Consider the following 27,112-nt stretch of genomic DNA (forward strand, 5'->3'; position numbering starts at 1 on the left):
TTAAACTAAGGTTAAAACGAATTCAGCGACAAAACCAAAAACCAATGTACTTAACTTTGACGATATAAACACCAAACATAACACTAAAAAAGAATTTAACAATAGAATAAAAAACATCGAAAAACAACTAGAAGATCCAGAAGAACTATGGAGTGCATTTAAAAACCAAGTTAACGAAATCTCCACAAACAATGATTTTAGAAAAAACTTATTCAAGAAAAATAAATGGATGACAGACGACATCTTAAAATTAATGGAACAACGTCGACTGATAAAATCTAATGAAACAGAATATAGACACCTGCAAAAAAGAATAAAAAAGGAGATCAAATCAGCGAAAGAAAAATGGATGAGAGAAAGGTGCGACGAAATGGAAGATGTAATATCTAAACACGACTTATTTAATGTGCACAAAAAAACTAAAAGAAATGAGTAACATATTTAAAAAACGAGTTCTCTCTATACTCGTTGACAATAATAACAAAATTATTGTAAATGAGCACGAAATAAAAAAAGAATGGCAGCTGTATATATCAGACTTGTTTGAAGATGACAGGAATAATATTGCTGAATTCTACCAAAACTGTACTAACGGCCCAGAAATTATGAAATAATTTAATAATATATGAATAATATGAATAAAAAAAACTAATAGAGGATGATAACATAAAAGTAGTAGTAAGACTTTTTAATTCAATATATAACACCGGAGTGATTCCCACAGATTGGCTCAAATCCATCTTTGTCGCAATTCCTAAAAAACACAATGCGAGAAAATGCTCAGAATATCGATTAATTAGCCGAATGAGCCACACTCTTAAAATTTTCCTAAGAATACTTCACCACAGAATTAAACCAAAATGCGAAGAAGATCTCGAAGATACCCAATTAGGTTTTAGAAATGCTATGGGAACAAGGGAGGCACTTTTTGCGCTTAACATCCTATTACAAAAATGCCGTAACCAAAGAAAAGATGTATGTTTTGTGGACTTCGAAAATGCATTCGATAAAGTATAGCATGTAAAATTATTGCAAATACTGAAAAATGTCGGAATTGATGACAAGGATATTCGTTTCATTAAATAATAACTACACCGACGAAATCTCTATACAACGAGGAGTCACACAAGGTTACATTTTGTCGTCAACATTGTTCAATGTTTACTCGGACCAGTTATTTAAAAAGTCACTTAGAGACAACCATATGGAATAAAAATCAACGGGAACTACTTAATGTGATTAGATATACAGAAGATAAAGTAATTCTGTCAGATAATATTGTAGGTCTTCAAATTCTGCTTGATTATATTCACTAGGTAAGAGAGGAAATGGGCATTAAAATAAACTCAAACAAACCCAAATTTTTAGTGTTTAGTCGTGACCCACATCCCGATGCAAAGCTTTAATTAAACGGAGTATAAGTTGAGAAAGTTCACAACATGACATATTTGAGAACTGTGATAACGGACCAATTAGATCCGGACATAGAAATAAAACGTAGAATAGCAATGATTGGTTAAGTGCTATATTTGGTCCGTACTTTTGTATAGTGCAGAAGTGTGGACGCTAAAAGTATTGATCATGAACAAAATTGAAGCATTGGAAATGTGGGTTCATAGACGAATGCTGAAGATACCTTGGATAGCAAGGAAAACTAATGAAGAAGTACTAAGGAGTGTCAACAAAGATAGAGAACTGCTAAAGACTGTTAAACATCCTAAAAATGTTTTATCTGGGACATATAGTAAGGGGAAGTCAATATAAAATATTACAACTGATCCTTAAAGGAAAAATAGAGGGCCGAAGGGGTGTAGGAAGGAAACAGGTTTCTTGGTTGAGGAACATTCGTGAATGGAATCGGATATCAATAATGCGGGACAATTATTCCATATTGCAGAAAATCGAGAAGCCTTCGCAATGGTGATCGCCAACGTCGGATAATTCTGATATGGCACTCGAAGAAGAAGAATAATCTGTTAAATTACAATAAACAAATAGCAATAAATAAGTTGTACCGATTAAAGATGTATACGATAGATGGTCGATAAATATTTGATTTAAACAAGAAAAGTTAAGATTTTTACGACAGCTGATCATACAACACTTTACGACACTTTTCTAAATGTGTACACAGTGATGGTGGCCACCGAGCTGATTATAGACGTTGCATCACTGCTATAGCTCTTAAAAAATTACAGAACAAACAGAATCCTACAACAGAACCACAAAACAAAGCAGCAGGCATGGAGATTCCTGGATACATACCATGCTACACATATTAATAGATCGCATGAACACGAAAGAAAAAGAAGTAAGAAGAAGATTTGTACAAGAAGTGAATACAGAGATGCAGTTCAAAGAATACCAAATGGAGGACCAGTAGAAAAAACCAAACAGGGAATAAACAATGCAGCAGAGAAAGTGGTTGACAAAATGCAAAATAAAAAAAGAAATAATTGGTTTGACGATGAGTCCAAATAGCAGTGGAAGAATAGAATAAAACAAGATTAAAATGATTAAGCACAAGCAAAGAAAAGGAACGGGAAAAATAAAAAGATCAAAGGCAAAAGACAAAGAAATTATTTAAATTTAAAAAAAAAATCAAAAAGTAGAAGAAATTATAACAGAAAATAAAAGACACAACTCAAAAGTATTGTACCAATACTTAAAACTAGGCAACCGAAAACGGACAGCTACTGTAGCTATACAAGCAGAAAAATTGCAGAAATATTTTGAAGAATAATTTTAAAAAATGGATAGAAAATAAGAAAGAGAAACAATAACCAACACAAAACAAGATAAAGAAGAAGAAGAATTGATCTATACAAAAGTGAAAGAGAAAATATGCAAACTTAAAAACGGGAAAACAGCGGGAAAAAAGAATATGTGCAGAACTTATAAAATACGGTGGGGAGAAACTATACAGACAGATTTATAAACTAATACTAAAAGAAATAATGCCCAAAAAGTGGAAGAAGGGAATTATAGTGACAATCCCAAAATAAGAAGACCACAGAATATGCAAAAACTACCGAGCAATTCATTTACTGAATGTAACATATAAAGTAATGACTGGTATAATTACAGACACACTAAAAATATATACAGAACAAAGCATAGGGCATTACCAGTACGGTCTTAGAAAATGGGAATCCACGGTATACATACGTACAGACGCTATACATATGCTGAAACAAGTGATAGAGAAAACATACGAGTACGACGAAGAAACACATATACTTTTCCTACAATTTAAACAGGGTTTGAAAAACTAAACAGAAGAAAAATGATCCAGGAGTTACAAGAGAGTAATATACCAAATAAAATTATAAGAATGATAGAAATGACAATGCGAAATTCCCAAGCAATAATAGACACCGGAAGAGAAAAAAACAGAAATAATAAAAATAAAAAATGGAGTTTTACAAGGAGATGCGCTCTCAACGGTACTAATAATTCTATCACTAGACAAGATAGACAAAACGCTGTCAAATGCAGGAAATATAAACAGGAATGCAGTACAAATAATAGGATATGCGGATGATACTACCTTAGAAGCAAGAGACAAAACGGCATTAAAGAAAACCTTCTAAGAAATAGAAAACGAAGTTAAACTGAGAGGGCTGGAAATAAATGAAAACAAAACAAAATGCATGAACATAAGCAAGAAAAAGAAGACACAAATGACAGAACTGACAAGAGATGCACACAGTTTCGAAGAGGTTGTAACATTCAAATATCTAGGAATACTAGTCAACAGAAGAAATAAAATTGTAGATATGAAAAGAAGAGTTCAAGCGAGAAATACAGCGTTTTATAGAAATAAAAAAATGTTTAGAGATAAGAAGATGAGCCGAAACACAAGAATGAAAATCTACAAAACGACCATAACACCAATAATAGTACATGCTCCAGAAAAAAATACTGTGAACAAAGAGGGAAAACAGAGAGGATACGTATAGTTTTGGTAGTATAGTATAGTAGTATACTTTTAGTTTGTAAAAAATATTTATCAAGAAGGCATCATCCTGTATAGTCTGTAAGTTGCAGTTTCTTTAATAAGTAAATTGTTTACGACTACATTTCTAATTTCTGGTGTATATTATACATCTCTTCCTCAAAATCCAAGTTTCAGAATGAGATTCAATTTCTGGGAATTTCGTAATGGGCGGGAGCCAGTTCATCTATGGGTTTGGGAGCCAATTAGTGTAGGATTAAAGTGGTTTTATAGAGTTCGGGAGCCAGTTAAGGTGCGCCGACAAGAATCACTACGTCAAAAAAATAATTTCAAATATCAACTGTTATTACACCATTTTAAAATGTGAGGCAACTATCCCACTTTTACCCTATTAGGTAGGAGCTCACATTTTTAACAATTTGCTAGATTTGAACTATGTGGTGTATTTTACCAGCTACTATTGACAAAAAAGTAAAGATCCACGATTTCTAATATAGCTGTGTACTGATTGATATTAAACTAGATTTTAGCTTTTTAAAGCTTACTTTTATTGATTTCATTGTTATATCAAAGATTTCTTCGCCGAATAACATCGTTAAGGTAAATGGCAGTTTTAATTGACATTTCTGGCGATAACGATGCCGTTTAAAACTTATAAAGATCCCAAGTTTTAGGCAAAAGTTGCCGCCATAAACAGGGAGACATAAATCAGCGTGCAGTGCCAAGTTATAGCCGGCCCATGCGATTAGCATAAAAATAATGAAAATAATAAATTTTGTTTTTACTATAAATCAGGGCGGCGTTTTATCTACTTTGCGTTAGAATATAGGAAAATGGAATGGCTAATAAAATATATTATTACATTACATAAAAATATTTAAATAAAATGGTAAATATACGTATAAAAGTGTCAAATGTAGTGTCGTGTATCAAAAATAATAACAGCACTTTTAGAAATATATACGAATTATATAAATAATGATATATAGAACTAGTTTAATTTGTTTACATATATAGGAAACGTCGGAAATTACTCTAATACAATGATTATCGTAACTTAAAATCATGTAGATATACAGTGTGACTCATTTAGATCAAAAACACCTATAAAATTTGAAGTTGATAATCGATTTTATTCAGCGCCGTCACAAACAAGAATAATAAAATTCTAGATAATAAAATTCTATTTGTAACGATTGTTAATGTCATTTCACCCAATTAATAACAATATAAAATGGCCTGTTTTATAACGCCGGTTATCATAATCAATTTAAAGTGAACAGTAAATAAATTAAAGATCAACTTTAAATGTAAATTTCAGTTTCATAATACCTACTATGACCCAACTTTAACATAAATGTCAAAATTCTGATAATCTTCTTTCTTTGTTTATTTAAAATATTATTTTTTTCAAATTTGAACTAATTAATCCAAAAATAAACTTATGTACATACGCCACTTAAATGTTTACAGCGAAAAAATAAATTGTTTAGAATAATATGATTTATATTTCTTTGAAAGGTTTCCTTTGACAAAAGACACAGTTATGTCTTTATTTGAACATATTGAACCTTAAATAAAACTTCGTAACAAAGAGGTAAGTAATATCATTAAGATATAATAAAATTTGTCATCGCATTAACATTGGTAGATAAAAAATCAATAAAAAATCGAGCCAACTAACAATAATACTCTAATGTATATAGAGAAAATACTAACCAGCACATATTTTTAGGGGAGAAGCTGATACACCAGTCCAACGGTTATTTTTAACATTAATATTTTTGCTTCTGAAAAAATGGAAATATCAGTAGCTGACTATATGGGCATATCGAGGGCAACAACTTCAACGTTTAAAAATATATAAAAAAAATTATGAAATGGTCCACCTTGAAATTGATTCGTATGGAGTTGCCAATGGCTGAGTTCTGTATACGATCAAACAACATTTAATAATAATGGCATACAAAGATTTGAAGCTGGAGACTTTGTTAGGTTTCTACTATTTGTTATAGTTGATCCGTGTGCTTACAGTTTCAAATCATATTTGATGATACAGCTAGACAAGATCCCAGAACAGAAGCAGAGAATGTTGCGGAAAGGCAATACAGGGTATGGAAACGACGATTCCCAATTTTTTTAAATCGAATGACAATAAATTTCAATGTGACTATGAATGTAATTACACAATACAAATACACTAACAAACAGAACAACTACAAGACAACACAAGAAAAACAAAAAATACATGGATGACAGAAGAACTCCTAGAACTGATAAATATAAGAAAATCTTACAAAAACCGCAATGAAGTAAAATATAAAAAATCCCAGAGAACCATGCGAAACAAAATCAGGAAAGCCAAAGAAGGATGGATGAACAGCAGATGTGCAGAACTGAGAGAATTACTAAAAAAACATGACTACTTTAATGCATACAAAAAGATTAAGGAAGTCACAAATATGAAGAAAAAATTCACTACAACTCTAGTAGATGATAACAATCAAATAGTATCTAGCCCAGAAAATGTAAGAAAGATCTGTTTGATGACGAGAGAACAGAACCACAAATGAATATAGTACAAGACACAATACTTGATATATTAACATCGGAAGTTACAAAAACAATCAATACGGCAAAGCCACGAAAGGTCTCAGGTCTAGATGAAATATATGTAGAGATGATAAAACTTATCAATAAGGAAAATTTTCAGTTCTTAACATTACTATTTAACAAAATATATACCACTGGAATCTTCTCAGAAGACTGGCTTAGATCGACATTTATACCTATACCCAAGAAAAATAAAGCAAATAGATGCTCACAGTTCAGATTAGTTAGCCTGATGAGCCATTTTCTGAAAATTTTACTTAAAATTGTACATCAGCGTATGTACAGAGAATGCGAAAGAAATCTGGGCGACAATCAATTTGGATTTCGTAAAGGGCTTGGTACAAGGAAGGCATTATTTGGCCTCCAGATATTACTACAAAAATGCTGAGATCAACGAAAAGACGTGTTTCTCTGTTTTATCGACTATAAAAAGCGTGTGATCACACAGTGAAACACACAGAACTCATAGAAACCCTAATACAACATGGTATAGACCGTAACACGGTGGCCCTTATTGAAAACCTATATTGGGATCAAATGGCGTCGATTAAAATAGACAATCGTATGACAGCTGAAATGTAAATAAAAACAGGAGTTCGCCAGGGCTGTGTACTTTCTCCACTATTGTTTAATATATATTCCGAAAGATCTTCCAAAATACCCTCTAAAATATTGAAAAAGGAATAACAATCAACGGAGAATATGTCAACAACTTAAGATACGCAGACGACACCGTCATTATTGCGGACAGTTCTGAGGGTTTGCAATGACTTTTGAATGCCATAACCAGAGAGGGAGATAGCTTGGACAGAGCACGTGACCAACAACGAGGTGCTGAGAAGAATGGGGACTGAGAGAGAACTCCTAAATATTGTAAAAACCAGAAAGACAAGTTATCTAGGACATATTTACAGAGGAAAAAAATTACAACTTCCTACGACTGATAATGGAAGGGAAAGTGGAAGGAAGTAGAGCTCCAGGAAGAAAATGCTCCTGGCTGAAAAATGTAAGAGATTGGACAGGCATGGACACACATTCGATACTAAGAACAGCTCAAGATAGAGAGCAATTTGCTGTAGTTATAGCCAACCTTCAGTAATGGAGAGGGCACCTTAAGAAGAATATGAATGTAATAGTAGCAACAGCAGTATTTTCTTACATCACCATAGAAAATGAAGTCTTGTTTCCTGTAGATCAACATAGATAAATGCATAGAGATCAAGATAAGTGCATAGTGTAGATCAACAAGAAAACCCCTTACTTAAGGCCATAAAAAGGAAAAAAAAGAAGACAATTTCCTTTAATTTCAAAAGGTAAAATTGGTGAAATATTATTGTGAATATGTATTAGGCAACATTTTGCAGAACTAGATTCACAAGTCCTAAAAAAATATTTTCTCTAGATCATAGTCTATTGCTTGCAAATATCAACATACGACTCAAAATAATTCATAAGAAAATGAGGCCCAAGATAGATATCCTACCAGAATAAAATGATATCCAGAAAAAAGTAAAAACAGAGATTAATAAGAATTTAGCGAAAATAGTTGAAGACACTACTAGAGGCATAGAAGAACAGTGGAACGAAATGAAGACATTTATTAGTACAATTTATATGAATATCCAAAAGAAGCAACAAAGGATGACAGATAAAATATTGCAGATGATGGAAAAGCGAAGAAAATTAAAAGGTAGAAATTACAACGTATACAAAAAGTTGTATAAGACTATTATAAATGAGATAAAAGGAGCAAAAGAAGCATGGTTGACGGAGAAATGTACGGAAATTGAAACAACACTACAATGCAAACACGACGATTTTCATATGCACGAAAAAATTAAAGAGGTACAGAACACCAGAAAACAACGCAATACAGGCATAGTTGTAGACATTGAAGGCCAAATTTTGGCTACCATTGAAGATAAATTACGAAGATGGAAAGAATATATTATGCAAGAATTATACAAAGATGCAGCACATAGTCCGACTGAAATAAACAATCCGTACGGCCCAGAAATAACAAACGAAGAAGTCACTAGGGTCATTAATCAGATTAAAGATGGGAAATCACCAGGACCTGATGAGGTGAATAGTGAAATTTTAAAGCTAGTAGAGGCACACCAAGTCTCAGCTCTTATGAAGGTATGCAACAACGTCTATGAGACAAGTTACTTACCAAAAGATTGGCTACTATCAGCACTTATTCCACTTGTGCATGTTTCATTGATTTCGAGAAGGCATTTGATAAAGTTTCACATGGGAAACTAATCGATATCCTAAAAACATCAGGACTCGATGGTAAGGATATAAGACTCATCTCAAACTTATATCTCTAACAAAAAGCAAGAGTGCGATTATAAAATGAACTGTCCGAGATCTTCACAGTCGAAAAAGGAGTTGGACAGAGTTGCATATTGTCACCGGTATTATTTAACATATACTCTGAAAACATCTTTAGAGAGGCCTTGGACGAATCAGAACATGGGATTGCTGTACTGTAAATGGCCAACTTATAAACAATATTAGATATGCACACGATACAGTGTTGCTGGCAGATAGTGCGCAGGGGCTCCAAAGAATGATGGATAACGTTATAGAGACATGTAACAAATACGACCTAAAACTAATTGCAAGCAGACGAAAATAATGATTATTAGTAAGAACACCAACATAAACGCCCAAATTACAATAGACGATACACCGTTAGAAAGAATGGAAAAAATATGCTATTTGGGCTGCAATATTAAGGATACTTGGGGTCATAGCTACGAAATAAAAACTCGTATTGAAAAGCCAGAAGCTCTTTCAACAGCCTTAGGAAGATTCTCTGCAACTTATCTTTAAGTATCAATATACGCATAATAATTCTGAGATGTTACGTCTTTAGTGTCCTCCTCTATGGAGTAGAAAGCTGGAGTCTTAGAGAAGATACCAAAAACGATTAAAGGCATTTGAAATGTGGTGTTACCGACGTATGTTGAGGTGTCTCATATATACACCACACAAGTATCATAACTATTCTCCAGAAGTTAAAAAAAAGGCAAAGAAATTATTAACACCGTAAATCACAGAAAATTGGCTTACTTCGGCCACATCATGCGTAATAATAAATACCGACTTCTGCAGTTGATTCTACAAGGCAAGATTGAGGGAAAGAGAGGCCCTGGACGTAGCCGTACATCATTGTCTACGTGGTGGGACGTCCTGATCTATTTCGAGCTGCTGTGAATAGAATAAGATGGGTCAATATGGTCGCTAACATCTTTAGAAGATAGGCACATTTAAAAGAAGATACAAATTAACATACAACAAAAAAATAAGGTTAACTTGGTATTGCTTCTTTTCCAATAATCATTTCATAAGTCCATTATTTTATGTTTGAGTGTTCTTTTTAGATCTGAGGATGTCTGTTGTTAAGTGAGGAGAACATTCTTGTTTTGCTACTTGATCGGCTTTTTCGTTACCTGGAATACCAACGTGTGATGGGACCCACAATATTGTTACTGTAATTCCATTAGTTTGAAGACGATTACATATACTCTGGATTTCTTGAACTATTGGGTGGATAAAATAAACGTTTCTTATGGACTGCATGGAGGACAGAGAGTCCGTACAGATTGCTATAGTTTTATCATCGTTGAGTGGAGTTTTCACAGCTTGTAGTATTCCATATAGTTCAAGTATAAATACTGCAATTGCTGGAGAGCCGAAACAAGTTGACGGTGGTTGTATTCGTTGTAAAAACACAGCCAACACCGTCTTCCCTTCTTGCCAACACATTCTAGGATTATTAGTAACTGGTAATTGTCTATTACAGATTAGGTTTCTTGTGGGATTTATGGGATTTGCTGAAACTCTAGCTTCAGTTTTATTAAAATCTATAAAAATATTAGCTATAAAAAAATATATAACCAGAGGAGAAAAATATGAGCTGCTGAGAATTATTATGCAAGGAAGGATCCAAGGAAGAAGAAGCATAGGAAGAAGACGCATCTCCTGGCTGAGGAACCTTAGAGAATGGTTTAACTGTAGTTCACTACAACTTTTCAAAGCAGCAGCCAACAAAGTGACCATAGCCGTTATGATATCCAACCTCCGATAGGAGATGGAACTTTAAGAAGAAGAAGATAAAAATATTAAATTAATAATAAAATTACTTTATATAATTTTAAACGTATTATTTAAATTTTAAAAACACAGAAAACATATTATGAAGCTTTGAGCTAGCAATTCAACTAAACTTAAACAGTTGTTTGTGGTGATCTTAATACTAATCCTTTGAAGTTGAAGTTCTTTACTCTCTTTAAGATTCTTGACTGTCATCTGAATGGTCTTGTCTTTTTCTCCATAGCTAAATGTATTCCAACTACAGTCTAACAACAGTAGACCACATCACACAAATCACAAAATTTAAGAAAAAGTGCCTGAACTATTCGATAGCGGTCAAAATCCCCGTTCGAGTCCGCTGAAATGGATCGTTTTACAAAAAGTTACATTTTAGTAACAGCTCTCCAATCGTTTTATCGAATTAAGTTTAAAACTAACTAAAGGTATCTTCTTTCAACCGGAAAACATTTCGTTGGAATAACAAGAAATCTCTTTAGTCCGCTCGAAGGAAAAATAAAAGGAATATTGTTCGGTCCAAAGTAAAAATTTTCTGATATTTCTATTTAGACTTATCAATTTTGTTTTGTCTATTTATATTGAAGATGAGAACGGATTTGTTCAGGAATAGTTCGACTGTTTTGTGTCAGTCAATATATACATGTATATTATATACCTATTTCAAAAACCAAGAGGCCCATACATAACCATAAAAAGAAATACAATATTAAGAACACCTAATTACTTTTTAATCTTATTGTTTTTTCTTTCTGTTCTCTATGTATCAGAGTTAAAACACACCATCAAAAGAGGTCATAGAATAAACAAAGTTTTACTATCCTTACCAAAATTTTAGAATGTATTTTGTCCATTATTTTATTTTTGTGTTAATAATGTTGAGGGTCAAAGCTTATTATAAATAATTTCAACGACTAGTACTATTAGGTGGATAGTGACTAACGAATTGTGATATTTTGTAAATATTTACATATTCTTTTTATTTATATTACAGCGTCTTGAAAAAGGAATAAAACAATTGCTGAAGTTAGAACAAAAAGTCAAAAGAGTGTTTCTTTACCATCCCGGCCAATCTTCTGACTGCGGCCCTAATAAATATATATATATATATATATATATATATATATATATATATATATATATATATATATATATATATATATATATATATGTAATATCGTATATTTTTAGTGAACTATATTAAAAAAATATTATTTTATTGCCGTAAAATTGATAAATCTCGAAGAATAGTTGATAAAAAGCTTTAGCTTGATTTCAAAAGAGTGTTCACAGACAATTATGGACTAGACAAGTCTCCGTCAGTCCTGGTTTTTGCTCAACTGACTAGAGCTACAACGTGAAATTGACGCGTCTCTAGCAGGCTTCATCATCAATTTCTGTGAAGGGTTTTGATGGCCATTTCGGCTGTCACCGTTCGGCAAACCTCTCTTTTATGAGAAATTTTATTAAAAAAGTCATTTTGAGAGACGAAGGTGAATTCTCGCGTTTTTGCTGTTGCTCTCCGAGAAAAGATACGGGATACTTTGAGCATATGGCTAAACGTGGAGGTATCTGTGGGGAGATCTTTTATGCGTTCGGGAGAATATCGGCATTGAATGAGGAGTTTTAGATTAGTCGGTGGATACCCCTCCAGATTTATTTAATACGTTTCAGGCGAGACAGTGTGAAAATATAAAAAGCGAATGGTATATAAAATGTTTATTAAAATGAAACCTGTGCTAAAAAATGGAAATTGCCTTTTAACTTTTTGATTAAGGCTCCGTAAGCTTTTCTATAAATATGCAAATTGAAACTGTTTTAAAAATGTAAATTATTTTAGGTTTGCCTTGATTTATTCGGAAAAAACAACTAAGAAATCTCTCAATAGTCCCCAAAATTATATATTATGTTAAAAAAATAACGAAAGTAATCACTACAGTTACTTTAAATATACGATTGCAGTCGTAAATACCGAACAAAAGAGGAAAAAAATATAATTGGTGCCCTACTTTTACATTGCACTCATACAGCAAATAACAGTTTTTGTGAAATTATCATATTCATGTACAGAAAATATCACATATACTCTATTAAATCTCTACTCTAATCCAATACTCCAGTCTATCTGTGGAAAAATAATCGATTTCGCGTAAAACTGGTTTTAAAATAAATTTGGAAACGAGTCTTTTTGTACTTTGTTGCCCTCGACTTAGAAAGTGCCTTCAGCACAATAAACAGAGCTGTTATTAGAAAACTTAAGCAATTTAACGGGTAATATTAGCACCTTTAAAAACAATCTCCTACACGAAAGATCATTCAAAGTAGTTGCAAACGAGAAAACATCTACATTACATATCTCACAAAATGGAGTCCCTTAAGGCTCAGTTCTCAGCCCCACACTATTCCTTCTTAGCATTAACGATATGAACTCTCTTGTTCTCCTACCAATAAAATACTTAATATACGCAGATAATCTTGTTCTTTATTGCCAAGGTAAAGTTACAAGGAGCACAAGCTCTTTACTCGAAAACACTCTTAACAATCTTCATAACTGGTCCACTTAAATTGGAGTCAAATTTTCATCTGAAAAATCTAAAGTCATAAACTTCTCTAGAAGAAATCACACTCACCCTCCTCTACTTCAACTGAATGGATCAAGTGGTTGATAAACACAAATTATTAGGAGCAATATTCGATAAAAGACTTACATGGAGAGATCAGATACAGAATACAAAAATAAACAGCCTAAATAGAATCAATATCTTCTATCATCATCAATGGGGGGGGGCAGAAGAGAAAGTCCTCTTAAGAATTTACAGAACATTGATCCGCTCTAGATTGGATTACGAAAGTATTTTCTACATATCTGCTTCCGACATTCACCTTAAAAGTCTGATTAGAATTCACAACACTTCTTTACGCATTAGCCTCAGCGCCTTTAAATCAAGTCTTTCTGAAAGTCTTTATATCGAATCTTCAGAACCTCCAGTTTTGATAAGAAGAAAACGTTTACTACTGTCTTACTTCTCTAGAATTTCTGCTAATCTAAAAAACCCAGTAATTAAACTAATTAATACTCCCCACTCTGTCCCAGATAATAGTCACCCTTGAACACATTCTCTCTTACAAATTTTAAAAACTTTGCTAAAAGACACAGACCTAAAACTCACAACTCCGTTTACTACGTCCAAAATACCCCGTGAACCAAAAAGCTACCTACTGTCCTTACCAGCTTGAACCGATACAAAAAAGTAGAAACGCCCAGAGCTCTCTTGGTACAAGCATTTGAGGAACTTATACAGACACAGCGTTATGACAAAATTCTCTACACAGATGCCTTCAAAGAAGAACAGGCCGTCGGCTGTGCCGTCAGTACCTTAAATACAATAGTAGCATAATATCGGCTTTCTCTCAGATGCAGTATACACACAGCCAAACTGTACGGAATACTCAAGGCATTAGACTCTCCCATTGCTAATGAGAAATCATTAGCAATGTGCACCGATTCTCTCTCCGCAATTGACTCAATCAGAAATATATACTCTATACATCCTATTGTACAGTGCATCCACAGTATCTGCCAACAGCAGTCAAAAAATGGTGTTTCAGTAAGTATTATCTGGATTATCATCCCATGTTAGTCTCAATGGAAATGAGAACGCTGATCATGCAGCAAAACTGGCCTGCTCCTTAGAAAATATGGAAAACATATAACTTCTTAAGACCTAAAGGTCAGTATGAAGAACAACGTACTAAGCACTAAGCAAACACCATGAAACGAGTAAAATACAAAACTACGCACAATTCAACCAACTGTTACCTCCATCACCATTCCTCAAATGAGCAGAAAAGACAACATTATTATCAGAAGGTCCAGAATAGGTCACACTCGTCTTACTCATGGATATCTGATGTCTTCTGAAAACCATCCTCGTTGTGAACATTGTAATGAGTCCTTAACAGTTCAGCACATTTTACTAGAATGTGTCCACTACAAACCTCAAAGAGACTACTACAACTTTCAAGATAATTTTAGTGATCTACTTGGTTCTACAAACATGTACAGTGCCATAATTATTTTTCTAAAAGACTGTCACCTTAACTACTTAGTGTAATTATATTAAGTTGTTAATATATTCTAACTTGTATATAAACAAATTGTATATGTACGTAAACATAAACATATTGTAATAAACTTTGTACCAGTGTCAATGGCCCATAGTTGCCGAGACACTTTAATTTAAAATAAAAAAAAATTATGTTATTATATATTTATAGAAATAATATATATTAATCAATATAATTTATATATTTCTTACAAAATATGAGTAAAATTCAACTTTTTTATGAAAAAATTTAACTTATTCATTTTTCCGAAATTGTCTTATTTTTCTGGAAGGTGAAAATAGGACAGTTCTTATTATTTTGGAAGGTTTTCTTTAATGGTAATGGATATGGTATACTTTTTTGATTTTTTTTTCGATTTAAACAATTTCTTTGTCTTTTGCCTCTGATCTTTGTATTTTTCTCGTTCTTCTTCTTCTTTGCTTGTGCTTAACCATTTCAAACTTGTTTTATTCTTCTCTTTCACTGCTTATTTGGACTCATCGTCAAACCAATTATTTCTTCTTTTATTTTGCATTTTGTCAACCACTTTCTCTGCTGCATTGTTTATTCCTTGTTTGATTTTTTTCCACTCTTCGTCCATTTGTTGCTCTTTGAACTGCATCTCTGTATTTACTTATTGTACAAATCTTCTTACTTCTTTCTCTTTCAATTTTATCTACGTCCCATTTTCTCTGTGCTTTTCCGAATCGATGTTGGCCCCTCTGTGAGATCTAACGTCAGTTATCGATTGTTTGCGTGTCTTTTTAATCAGTACATAGTCTATTTGATTTCCCTCTTTCCGGACTTCCTGTTATCATTCATGTTATTTTGTGTATGTCTTTGTGTTTATATCTCGTGTTACTTATGTCCATGTTTAATGCTGCTGCTAAATTACATAGTCTTTCTTCATTATTGTTTGTTGCGTCATATATTGAGTTTGCGCCTTTAACCTTTTTAAAGCAATTGTGTATGCCTATTTGGGCGTTTAAATCTCCTATAAGGATTAATATATTTTCTTACGGAATTTTTTCGGCGTTTTCTTCTAGTGTTTCATAGAACTGTTGTTTTGTCAAATCATCACTGTTTTCTGTGGGTGCATATTTATGACGGACAACTTGTTCGGTTTGCTGTTTGCTTTTATGTACGATATTTTTTCACTTATGGGTTAAAATTCCATTACTTTATGTCTCATTTCTCCTATGACCATAAAAGCCGTTCCTCCATATCCCTGTTTTTCTTTTTCTGCATACCATACTGTATAATTTTCCTTTTCGATTTTTCCATATCTTCCCCATCTGGTTTCCTGAATTTCTAGTATTGTTTTAACTGTGTCGATAGTTCTTCCGTTTTTCCCTCTATATGCCATCTATAAAATGGAGCAGAAAATTTAAAACTTCCTTTAAAATCTGTTAAATTTTTAGCTCTTAATGTTAATAAACAATGGAAATATAGTTTTAAGAAAAAAATGTCGTCTTGGTTCCTATTGGTCATAAAAGGTTATTTTTTTAAAGATTGTGTTTTTCACTATCTTTTCAATGAGCTCAATGAGCAAAGTTATTATCAATGTTTATAAGCTAAAATGCCAGTCCTTTTCAAATGTTTTTTCTTTAATAACAATTTTAACAAAATGGTAATTTTTTATTATATCTTAAAACTGAGGCCTCGAAGAATCGATTGCGACCTACTATAAAACTTTATAGTCACTGTTTGATTAAGTACAGTTGTTTAAATAATCACTTTCCGGGATATACAAATTGAATAACTTATAAGCTGTTTGATCGTTTTAGCTCATATTCCTTTTAGAACCTTCAAAAACGCGTATAAGATTGTTTCACCTTTTTTTCATTACTGGCCTATAAGCACAAAAAAATAATATTAATAGACAAACAATAACACAAAAAAAAATTTCATTTAACCAGTCTCAATCAACATGAGCTTTATTAAAGAATTTAAATATGTCAATTAGTGAAACACGGCTATTATAATAATATAAAAATATTCATTTACGTGATCATATCATTAAAATATACTCATTTAAAAGCATATTTTTTTGTTCTTTGGTTCATTGTTTTGGTAAAGCTTCTTCCCTTTCTATCCTCCATTTCAGAGCTTGGTCATTTGTAGTATGTTCTAAGGTTAAACTTCGAAAAGACGAGAAAATGACGGGCCTTAGAAAGTTAAAGGAACAAGCCACAAATGCTTAAATCCTGAAAGAACCCGGTTTAAAGCTTTAGAGAATATTTAAGTACAGTTGCCTAGAAGCTAAAAGCCAGAAATAACATAATTCAGAAGTTCTGCGGCAGAACATGAAGAGTATCTGTATCCACACTCAGGTTTTCGGGCTTAGCTCTTATTTATTCTGTAGCTAAATATTTAATCGAGAGGGCTCACGTTCAAAAGATTGGTGGAGAGCTAAAGAACACTAAAAATGATCGCTGGAATAATCAAATCCACAGCAACCAACTAGCTACCAAAGAATAGAAAAAAAAGTCTTAACAACACGGCACTGTCGATTTATAATTATACAGAAGATGCAACCAAAAGTTGACAGCATTCTAGAAAAATTTACCATACAACCAAAAAAAACGGCCGTAACTAACGGGTTCAACATAATCACCAAATGGACTAATGAATGGTCGGAAGTTCAACCAAACACAATTATACCTTCCATCACAAAGACATCTCCTGGACTTGAACTACCACGTAAAACCTGGTGCACACTTAACCGCATCAGAACTCAATCTATCATCTACCATCTACCATCTATCAATAACATAACGGAGGAGTCCTACTAGCAAGACTAGCAATCAAGAAAAAGCAATCGGCTATCTCCAAAGTTTCCAGTTTTTCCAATTATTTCAATAGCAGTATATCTAATAATACTGGCCCAATTCCTCCAAATTATACTATAAATTTCTTTCATGTATTTTTTTTACTATTTTTGCTACAAATAGACCTTTTTTCTTATCTTTTAACATCTTACGCTTCATTTTTTGTGGACCTTACGTTGTTGGCTCAACGTCTCACTAACGATTACCTTGCAGTTGTTACGTTCACATATATCTTCTCTTCTTGTTATGAAATAATCTATTTGAGAGTGCAAAATATAGCAATAGTTATTGGTTTTAAAGTGAACAAATCGAGTAGACAATTTAATGAAAATAATCCTATTACGTAACCTATATCCGATTTCCAATATTTTCCAAAATCTGATGTTATCGATGCAGAGGTACATTAATTTTATGGAATATGTTGGAATTTTAAATTCGCCAACAAACTGACCATCTCACCAGAGACGGAGAAGCGGTGTTTTTATTTACCTAGTTGTGTGAAAATATCAAATCTTTCATTTTTTTATTATAATTATTAAATGGTTTTTCTAACTATTTGTTTTCTATTTGACGATTGTCTTTCTTCTTGAGGGCTTCTTACTAAACTCCTGGACAAAATTAACGCACCACTCATATTTTTCTAAATAATCTTTATTTATATATAATTTACTGTACGACAAGTTGCCTAGTGATCTTGTTTGACAGTGACAGTTGTTATTAAAGCTAATAATAGTATTGTTTTAACAATAATTTGTATTAAACTTCGTTTTAGACTAAAAGTGAGTTAAATGTTTCATAACGAGTGCCCATTAAAGCAAACTGCTTGTGGGAAACAAGCTTTTTATTGTGATATTTTTAATCACATGCATGATTAGAAGTTCATTTGCATAAAAATCAAATAAAAAAATGAACCGCCAAAGAAATTTGTCAATGGAGGAGGCAGTACGAGCATCGACTCTCCTAGATAAAGGATATTCAATGCGATACGTTGCAGGTTTGTTAAGAAGACATAATTCCAGCATCAGTCGCAAGGTGAGGCGATATAATGAAACCGGGTCGTACCATCGAAGACCAGGGCAAGGGCGAAAATGTTGCACTAATCAAATTGATGATCGTTTTTTGAGACAACGTGCTCTCAGAGATAGGAGAGTCACCAGCAATTTGCTAAAAAATGAACTAGCACATGTTCGAAATGTCGCGACATCATCTCGAACAGTTAGAAGACGTTTACATGAAGCAGAATTAAGCAACAGGAAACCGGCCAAAAAACTCTTACTTACCAGAGAACACAGGGTTTAGAGATAGAATTTTGCAAGATTGCATCAAAATTGGACCGTCGATAATTAGAAACGAGTTCTTTTCTCCGATGAGACTAGAGTAAGCCTAAAAGCTCCAGATGGTCGTGAGCGTGTCTGGCGAAGGCGAGGAAAAAGGTTTGCCAGCTACAATATCTCTCCTAAAGTACCTTTTGTTGGTGGCTCTAAAATGTTTTGGGGTTGGAATTTGTTTGGAGCTCGTACGGAATTGGTCCCCATACACACGAGGTCTATGAATGCCTATTATTACTTAGACAACATTATTGTCGAACATGTAATGCCTTTTGCTCCGTTTCTTGGACCTAATTTTTTATTCATGCAAGCCAACGCTCGTCCTCATGTGGCTCGACAGGTTATTGGCTACCTAAATGATGTTGATATTTCATTATAAGAGTAACCACCTAACAGTCCGGACATGAATCCTATAGAGCATCTATGGGACTATCTCAAAAAAAAGATTCGAAGTCGTAGACGCCCTATTGCCAATCACAACCAACTCATTGAGGCCGTTATTGAAGAATGAGAGAATATTCCGCAAGCTTTTGTTGAAAATTTGATATCAAGCAAGCCTCGATGCATAAATGCAGTCATACGAAGTAGAAGAGGGCCTACACGGTATAAGTGTTGACCCAGATGCATTTTATTGTGTTACTTTACTGATTTTTTTCTTTTTGCAATTTTGGGTTATGCTAGCTTATTTACGCATTTCTGGCAAAAACAAATTTTTAAAGAAACAATAATGCAAATTAAGGTCATGATAAAGTCATGTTGGACTTATTTGTAGGTGTTTATTATTATTTCAATGTTACTTAGTTTTATTTTGTGTTCATATTGTAAATATTTAGATTAATTAAAGTGGTGCGTTAATTTTGTCCAGGAGTTTATATATACTCTTATGTCAGTTTACGGTGAAGACATAACTAAATAAGAACGTTAAGACAGGATTTTTATATTAGTCTACGTGATTTAGTAAGCCTTAAGGTCTACGTGTTTAGTGTCGTGGCTGTGTCGGGTCTTGTTTCTGAGGCCTATGGCATTACTGGTCTGACACTGACTTCATAAATTCTTGACTTCATCTTAGTGTTAATGTGTCTGTTTCGCCATATAGTGTTATTAAGGCATCCTGCCAGTCTATTTGCTTTTCGTACTTGATCTCTCACTTCTTTGTTCAGGTCTCCACAGCTGGACAATGTAATTCCAAGATATTTTATTTCCGTTACTTGCACGATACTAATACCATCAATTTTTATTTTACATCTGGTTGGTTCTTTGCTAACTACTATTGTTTTAGTTTTCTGAAATGTGATTGTCATATTAAATTCTTTTGCTCTTATTGTTAAATCTGTCGACCAGTCTTTGCAGACTATCTTCATCTTTGACTATCAATATTGCGTCGTCCGCGTAACAGAGAATTTTTATTTCTTTGTTTCGCATTCTGTATCCTCTTCTTTTGTTAACGCTTTTGATGATTTCATCCATAATTAATTTAATAAGCATAGGACTTAATGAGTCCCCTAGTCTTATTTCGCTGCCTATTTCTATAGGTTATGTAAGTTGTCCATATATTCTGACTTTCATTCTGTTGTTTTTGGGAGATATGTAACTTGCTTTATAACGAATATTGTATCTGTACACGATTTTCCACTAAGAAAATCCTGTTGTTCATCTGCTAAACTTATTCTCTAATTTATTAGTGCTTGTAAAATGTTAGTTGTAAGTTTTAGAGTAGTATTTTACCTCTATAGTTTTCTGGCTGTTTGTTATCTCCTTTTTTGAATAGTAGAATTAGTTCGCCCGTTCCCCATTCTTCCGGTATTTTATTGTATAAATTTCGACTTATAATACAGAAAAAAATAAAAGGAGAAAAATTAATAGGAACGATGAGACTTAGTTTTCCTAGCTCAAAAATCTGTGTCAATGGTTCAATACCACTAATAAACATCCATTGAGAACCTCAGTCTCGATGATAGGAATAGTTTTGATGATTGCTAACCTTCGGAACGGAGACAGCTCTTAAAGAAGAAGAAGAAGATCGTTTCTTACAAAAAAAATATCAATATTTAATAAAATTTGTACAGTAACTAGAATTAGAAAAGAAAATCCTAACTTGTGGTAAAATTGCCATCTTAAGTTTCTTTTAGATTTTACACGGAGGAAACTAACAAAAGACTGAGACAAATAGAAGGCCAAAAAGAAACATAGACAATGGAAGAAAGATGGAATACATACAGTGAAGTATTAAAGACAACAGCAACTGAAGTGTGTGGAATCAAAAAATATAATAAACAGTTGAAAATGACAAGATGGTGGAATAAAGAAGTGAAGACAGAAATAAAAAAGAAGAAAATAGCATGGAAAAAATACATCGAAACGGGATTAGAAGAAGATAAAGAAAAATACTATAAGCAGAGATGATTGGCAAAAAAGACAGTCACACAAGCAAAAGCAAAAACATGAAAAGAATTTGAAGAAGAACTTCAGGAAGAATATATAACAAATAATAGAAACTTTTGGACGACAATACGACACATAAGGCAGGGAAAACGAAAGAAAATAAACGCAGTAAGAGATACTTCAAACCAAATACAAATAAGCCCAGAACAAATAGCTAAGGGTATGGAAAGAATATTATGAGAAAAAATTTGATACCGAAGTGATAAAGGAAGACAATATAATCAATGAAGGCGTAGAAAATACAGAGTCAGAGCAAATAAGTAGAGAAGAAGTAATAGAAGGATTACCAAATATAAAAATAGGCAAGGCAGGTGGAGATGATGAAATTGAACCGGAAATGGTAAAATACATGGGAGAAGAAGGAATAAACTGGCTATGGAAAATATATAAAGAGGCGTAGGAAAAACAAACAATCCCTAAAGACTGGCAGAACAATATCATCGTGCCAATATACAAAAAAGGAGAACATGTAAACTGCGACAACTATAGAGCAATATGTCTGTCATCGTTATGCTTTAAAATATATACGAAAATAATAGAGAAGAGACTGAAACAAGAAGTAGAAATGGTATTGGGAGAAGAACAAATGGCATTTAGACCGGGAAGACAGACAAATGACAACATATATATCATTAGAAACCTAATAGAAAGAAGCATAAATACGGTAGAAAAACTAGTATTAGCATTCATAGACCTAAGAGCAGCATTTGACACGATAGAAAGACATTATAGGGAAATGCTTGAGGAAAATAAACGTACCTAATGCATTGATAAAAATTCTAGAAAGTACTTACAAAGAGGTAAAAGGAAGGGTACAAATAACAGGGGAAAGATCGGAAGCATTTAATTGGAAGAGAGGTATTAAACAAGGAGATAGTCTCAGCCCTTTGCTATTCATAATAGTAATGAACGAATTGATAAGAAACACTAGAGTCAGAACTAATCAACTACAGACAATAATAGGTTACCGCAGATTACAACCGGTAACAATAGAGTCCTTAATGTATGCAGACGATATAGTACTAATAGCAGATTCCGAGAATAAAATGCAGAAACTAATGGATATATGGGTAGAACAAATAGAAGAACTTAAAATGGAGATAAACGAGGAAAAAAGTAAGATAATGATAATCAGCGGCAAAGGAGATAAGGAAGATAATCAAATAAAGATGAAATGTAAAAACTCAGAACTGGAAATAGTAACAACTTACGAATACCTGGGAAGTATAATGACTAATGACGGAAAAATAGACTGAGAAATAACAAATAGAGCAAAGAAATCAAATAAGTTATATTATGCTTTAGCCCCAATAATGCGAAAAAGAGAACCTGCACGAGAAACAAGAATAAAAATATATAACACAATAGTGATACCGACTGTGCTCTATGCAAGTGAAAACTGGACAATTCTGGAAAAACATAAGAGCAGGATAAACGCAATGGAGATGAGACATCTAAGAAGGATAGTTGGAAAGACAAAATGGGATAGATTAAGCAACGAGACTATTAGGAGAATGGCCAACCAGGAACCGATAATGAACAAAATAGCAAAGAGGCAAATGAACTGGTATGGGCATCTGATGAGGATGTAATCGAATAGAATAACAAGAAAAATTTATGAAGCAAAAAACATAGGAAAAAGAAAAAGGGGCAGACCAAGAAAAAAATGGATACAGCAAGTAATAGAGGCGGGAAAACTTAAACAAAAATCACTCGAGGAATTGAAAATAATGGCAGGAAACAGAAAAGAATGGAAGAGGTGGGTAAATGGAAATTAAAATAGCTAGCCCAAATCCGACACCCTGATAGGGTAAAAGGAAGGGGAGAAAGAAAGAAAGAAAGAAAGTTTCTTCTAGATTCTAATTGTGTAGATATTATTGGGTTTTTTTAGAGGTATAGAACTTTGACTTTTTCCAACATTTTGGCCGTATGTCGTCAATAGCGCTGCAAATGTTGTTCTCCAAGTGGTCAATCAGTGTGACCATATTTATTAGAAAACTACTTTTTTAGTAGATTTTCGACGTAGAATAATTTTTAGTAGGGAACATATCTTTAGCAGATTCTAGTAGTTTTTAAATACAGAGACATCTATGAGTAAATCCTTTAAATAAATTAGAGTGCCAACTGTTAAATAATAATTCAGTATAGATAATTTTTTGAGAGAAGTGTCGATAAAATAAAGATAGATTTGTATGATCATGTTCGTCACACGGTTTCCTTCCTTCTCAAACACAGAAAACTGTATTTAAAATTTTACCTTTTTTCTAAATTTCCTAACTTATTTAATGAAACTTCAATACAAGATATAGAAAATGAATACAGAGAATTGAAGCTTGGTACAGAATCGTATAATTCACTTGTATGTGGAAGTGGGAGTAATTCATCACCTAATGTAGAAAAGTTTTGGGTTAAAGTATCTAAGCTGATTAATACCTATGGAAGCCCCTTCTTCTTCTTCTTTCAGTACTCTGTCCGAGCCAGGATGTTCTTCTTCGGCCTGGGCCGCTCCTTCCGGCTATCTTACCCTGTATTATGATTACATAATGTTGAATGTGAACGAATCTTTTCGAATATTAATATAAATAAAACCAAGGACCATAGTAGGTTTAAAAATCAAAATGTTTCTCTAATTGTGCATGCCAAGGAGGGTTTGCAGAAGTAGAGGATTGTACTTCAAAATTTTATATAGATATATTAACCAAAATTATGAAAAAAAAAGTAGTTAAACACAGTAAAAGATCTTTATATGTAGTAAATGTAAATAAATAGAAAAAACTGATTAATAAAAATCCTTTGTTATTTAAAAAAAAATTAACATTTAAGCCGCGTATTTGTAATAAACTGCGCTCCTATTAGTTCTAACGTCAGATATATTAAAGCATGAATCATTTTTTTGCAATGGCGCATTGTATCATTTGGAAGTTTTTAGTAGATTTTAGATTTTCTAAAAAATATATGGTCACGCTGTGGTCAATTGTTTCAGGCTTATCGGCGTAGACTAGCGACTTTACATATCCTCAAGTGGCGGCCACAACGGCGCACAGCACATCGCACCGCACCTAGCCTTCACCATAGCCTCGCTGAAGCAAAGTAAATACAAGCACTGCCGTAAATGCGCGTGGCCACAACGACGCACCGCTCCTTCCTTCGCACATGGCTGGGTACCAATGCCACGCCTACGTAAATTGAGCTTAGTATTTTCTGATCTTCGCACAGTGATTATTCTAGGGATGGATAAAGACAAATTCATTATTAGTTGTGTGTTTATTCGTGAACCAATTTGAAACAAAAAAGCAAAAGCTACCACAATAGTTTGGTTTTATCAAAACTGTGGAAAGAAGTGGCAGAGGAATGTGAAACAACAGGTAAATAAAACAATAAAAATGTATAATAAGTTATATTTTAATGACTACAGAAATAAGTTTTAAAGTTTTCTCGTATCCATTTTGCTTCATTATTGAGCCTTCCAAGGGGAACCTGTATATTTTCATCATCATTACCAAATAAATGTGGGGTGCACGGTGCGTCAATACGGCCACTAATGTGCAAAGCACAGGCTAAGCTAGGTGTGGGGTATGGTGCTGTGCGTTGTACTATGCAATGTGTGGTGCGCCGTTGTGGCCGCAGCTTCACACAGAAAATAGTCTAGCGGTGTTAAATCGCACGATCTTGAAGGCCAATTCATGGGTGCGAAACGTGAAACTATGTGGTTACCAAACGTTTCTTTCCATAAATTGAAGCACGAACTGTTTGACATGTTGTGCCGTCTTGTAGAAAACCACAGCTCCTCTATACCATATTTGTTCAAATGAGAAATAAAAAAATCACTAATCATGGCTCTATAGCGGTCACCATTGACTGTAACGTTCTGGCCGGCATTGTTTTTGGAGAAGTACGAACCAACGATTCGTTAGTTAGTTTTTCCGGATGTAATGGTGTCGTAACATACACTTGAGGATTATGGCACTCCAAATACGGCAGTTTTTTTTTGTTTACATAGCAATGCAACCAAAAGTGAGGTTCATCGATAAAAAAAATTCTTTTCCGAAAATCAGGATCAACGGCAATCTCGTTTTGGGCCCATTCGCAGAATCTACGTCTTACTAAGTGATCGTGTAGCTTCAATAATTCTTGCACGAGTTGGATTTTGTAAACACGCAAACCAAGATCTTTTCGCAAAATCTTCCATAAAGTTGATGGACACTTATCCAACTGCTGTGCATGATGGCGGATAGACTGATTTGGGTCTTTCGAATAGATAGAATGATTCTCAAAATATATTTACGCAATTTTTAAGCATTGTTCACACGCCAGTCTATGCATGCTTAAATGCCAAACTAAAATAAACATAAATCACTTGACAGCCAGTTAAAAAAGAGTTGCCAACTTACATTTCTATACCTCTAAAAAACACTCTTTATAAATGAATAAAAATGTACATACTCGTACGTTTCGTCCAGAAAAAACATCTAGTAAACGATTAAAACAATTTAATCCCTAATTATGGTGAATACGCCGGTGCAAAATTATTTCCACAATATCATTACGTAATAGAAATTTGATTTATTACTATAGTGCTGACTTCTCGCATAGTATAATTTACGAAAACAGTTATAAAAGCTAAAATAAGTCCGGAGTTCTCGCCAGAACATAATAAGCTTTGCAGTAAGTGCAAATAGGATTACCTTATAGAAGTACACAATGGAAAGATGGAGCGTGAACTGAAATGGAAGCAGTACATATAAACCTTTTTACGTTTTTAAGGTGATTCACTGCGATTTTATGAGACTATTTGTAATGAAATTTTACGTGAACAAGAGAAAAGAAATTGTGCTTTATATAGATTATTAATATGTATTTATTTTTTAATATATAAACAAACACAAGCTATAAATACACTACCGTAAAAGCTGTTTTCATTATTACTCCCATGTAAACCATCATAGAAGTTAAAATAGAATACGATCCGACTAGAATCAAAGCTCTGGGATTTCAGACTACATACCCTACCAATCAGAAACACTGATGTAAACTGGGCTTGAACCAATGCTCAAAAAGCCAGTCGCTTTGCATAGCATCTCGAAAACACATTCCAACCAAACAAAGGAAATGACTTGGTCAACGTGAATAGTTTTGAACCAGATTTATGGGAAATTAAACCTGTTGATACCAGAGAAAAAATAAGAAATTGCGAATGAGATAAAAAAGAATATTGATCCCAAGAAAGCTCCTAGGTTCGATCTAATAACAGGCAAAATATTAAAACAATTATCAAAAAAGCCGTCATTAAGCTTACATATCTATTTAATGCATCATTTAGACTAAATATTTACTTCTTCAAGTGTCATTTCCGCGGCGGAGGTCGGCAATCATCATAGCTATTCGCACTTTTGAGACGGCTGCTCTGAAAAGTTCATTTTATGTACATCCGTACCACTCTTTTAGGTTGCGCAGCCATGACATTCTACGTCTCCCTATGCTTCTCTTTCCTTGGATCTTTCCCTGCATAATTAGTTAGAGCAAGTTGTATTTCTCTCCACGTGTAATATGTCCGAGATATTCCAATTTTCTTGTTTTAATTATATTTAAAACTTCTATTTCTTTATTCATCCTTCTCAGAACCTCTTTGTTTGTGATGTGTTCTGTCCCGATATTTTTAGAATTCTTCTATACACCCACAGCTTTTTTCATTGATGTCGCATTCAAGGTCC

At 33.4% G+C, this 27,112-nt stretch overlaps 1 protein-coding gene across 3 annotated transcripts in view; it reads right to left on the bottom strand.

Moving 5' to 3' along the window:
• kek3 (leucine-rich repeat, immunoglobulin-like domain-containing kekkon 3 protein) overlaps positions 1 to 27,112 on the bottom strand; it is a 680,415-nt gene that overhangs the window by 573,224 nt on the left and 80,079 nt on the right. The window lies entirely within an intron of this gene.

The sequence above is a fragment of the Diabrotica undecimpunctata genome, chromosome 9 (genome assembly GCF_040954645.1).
Source record: "Diabrotica undecimpunctata isolate CICGRU chromosome 9, icDiaUnde3, whole genome shotgun sequence".
Lineage (NCBI taxonomy): Eukaryota > Metazoa > Arthropoda > Insecta > Coleoptera > Chrysomelidae > Diabrotica > Diabrotica undecimpunctata.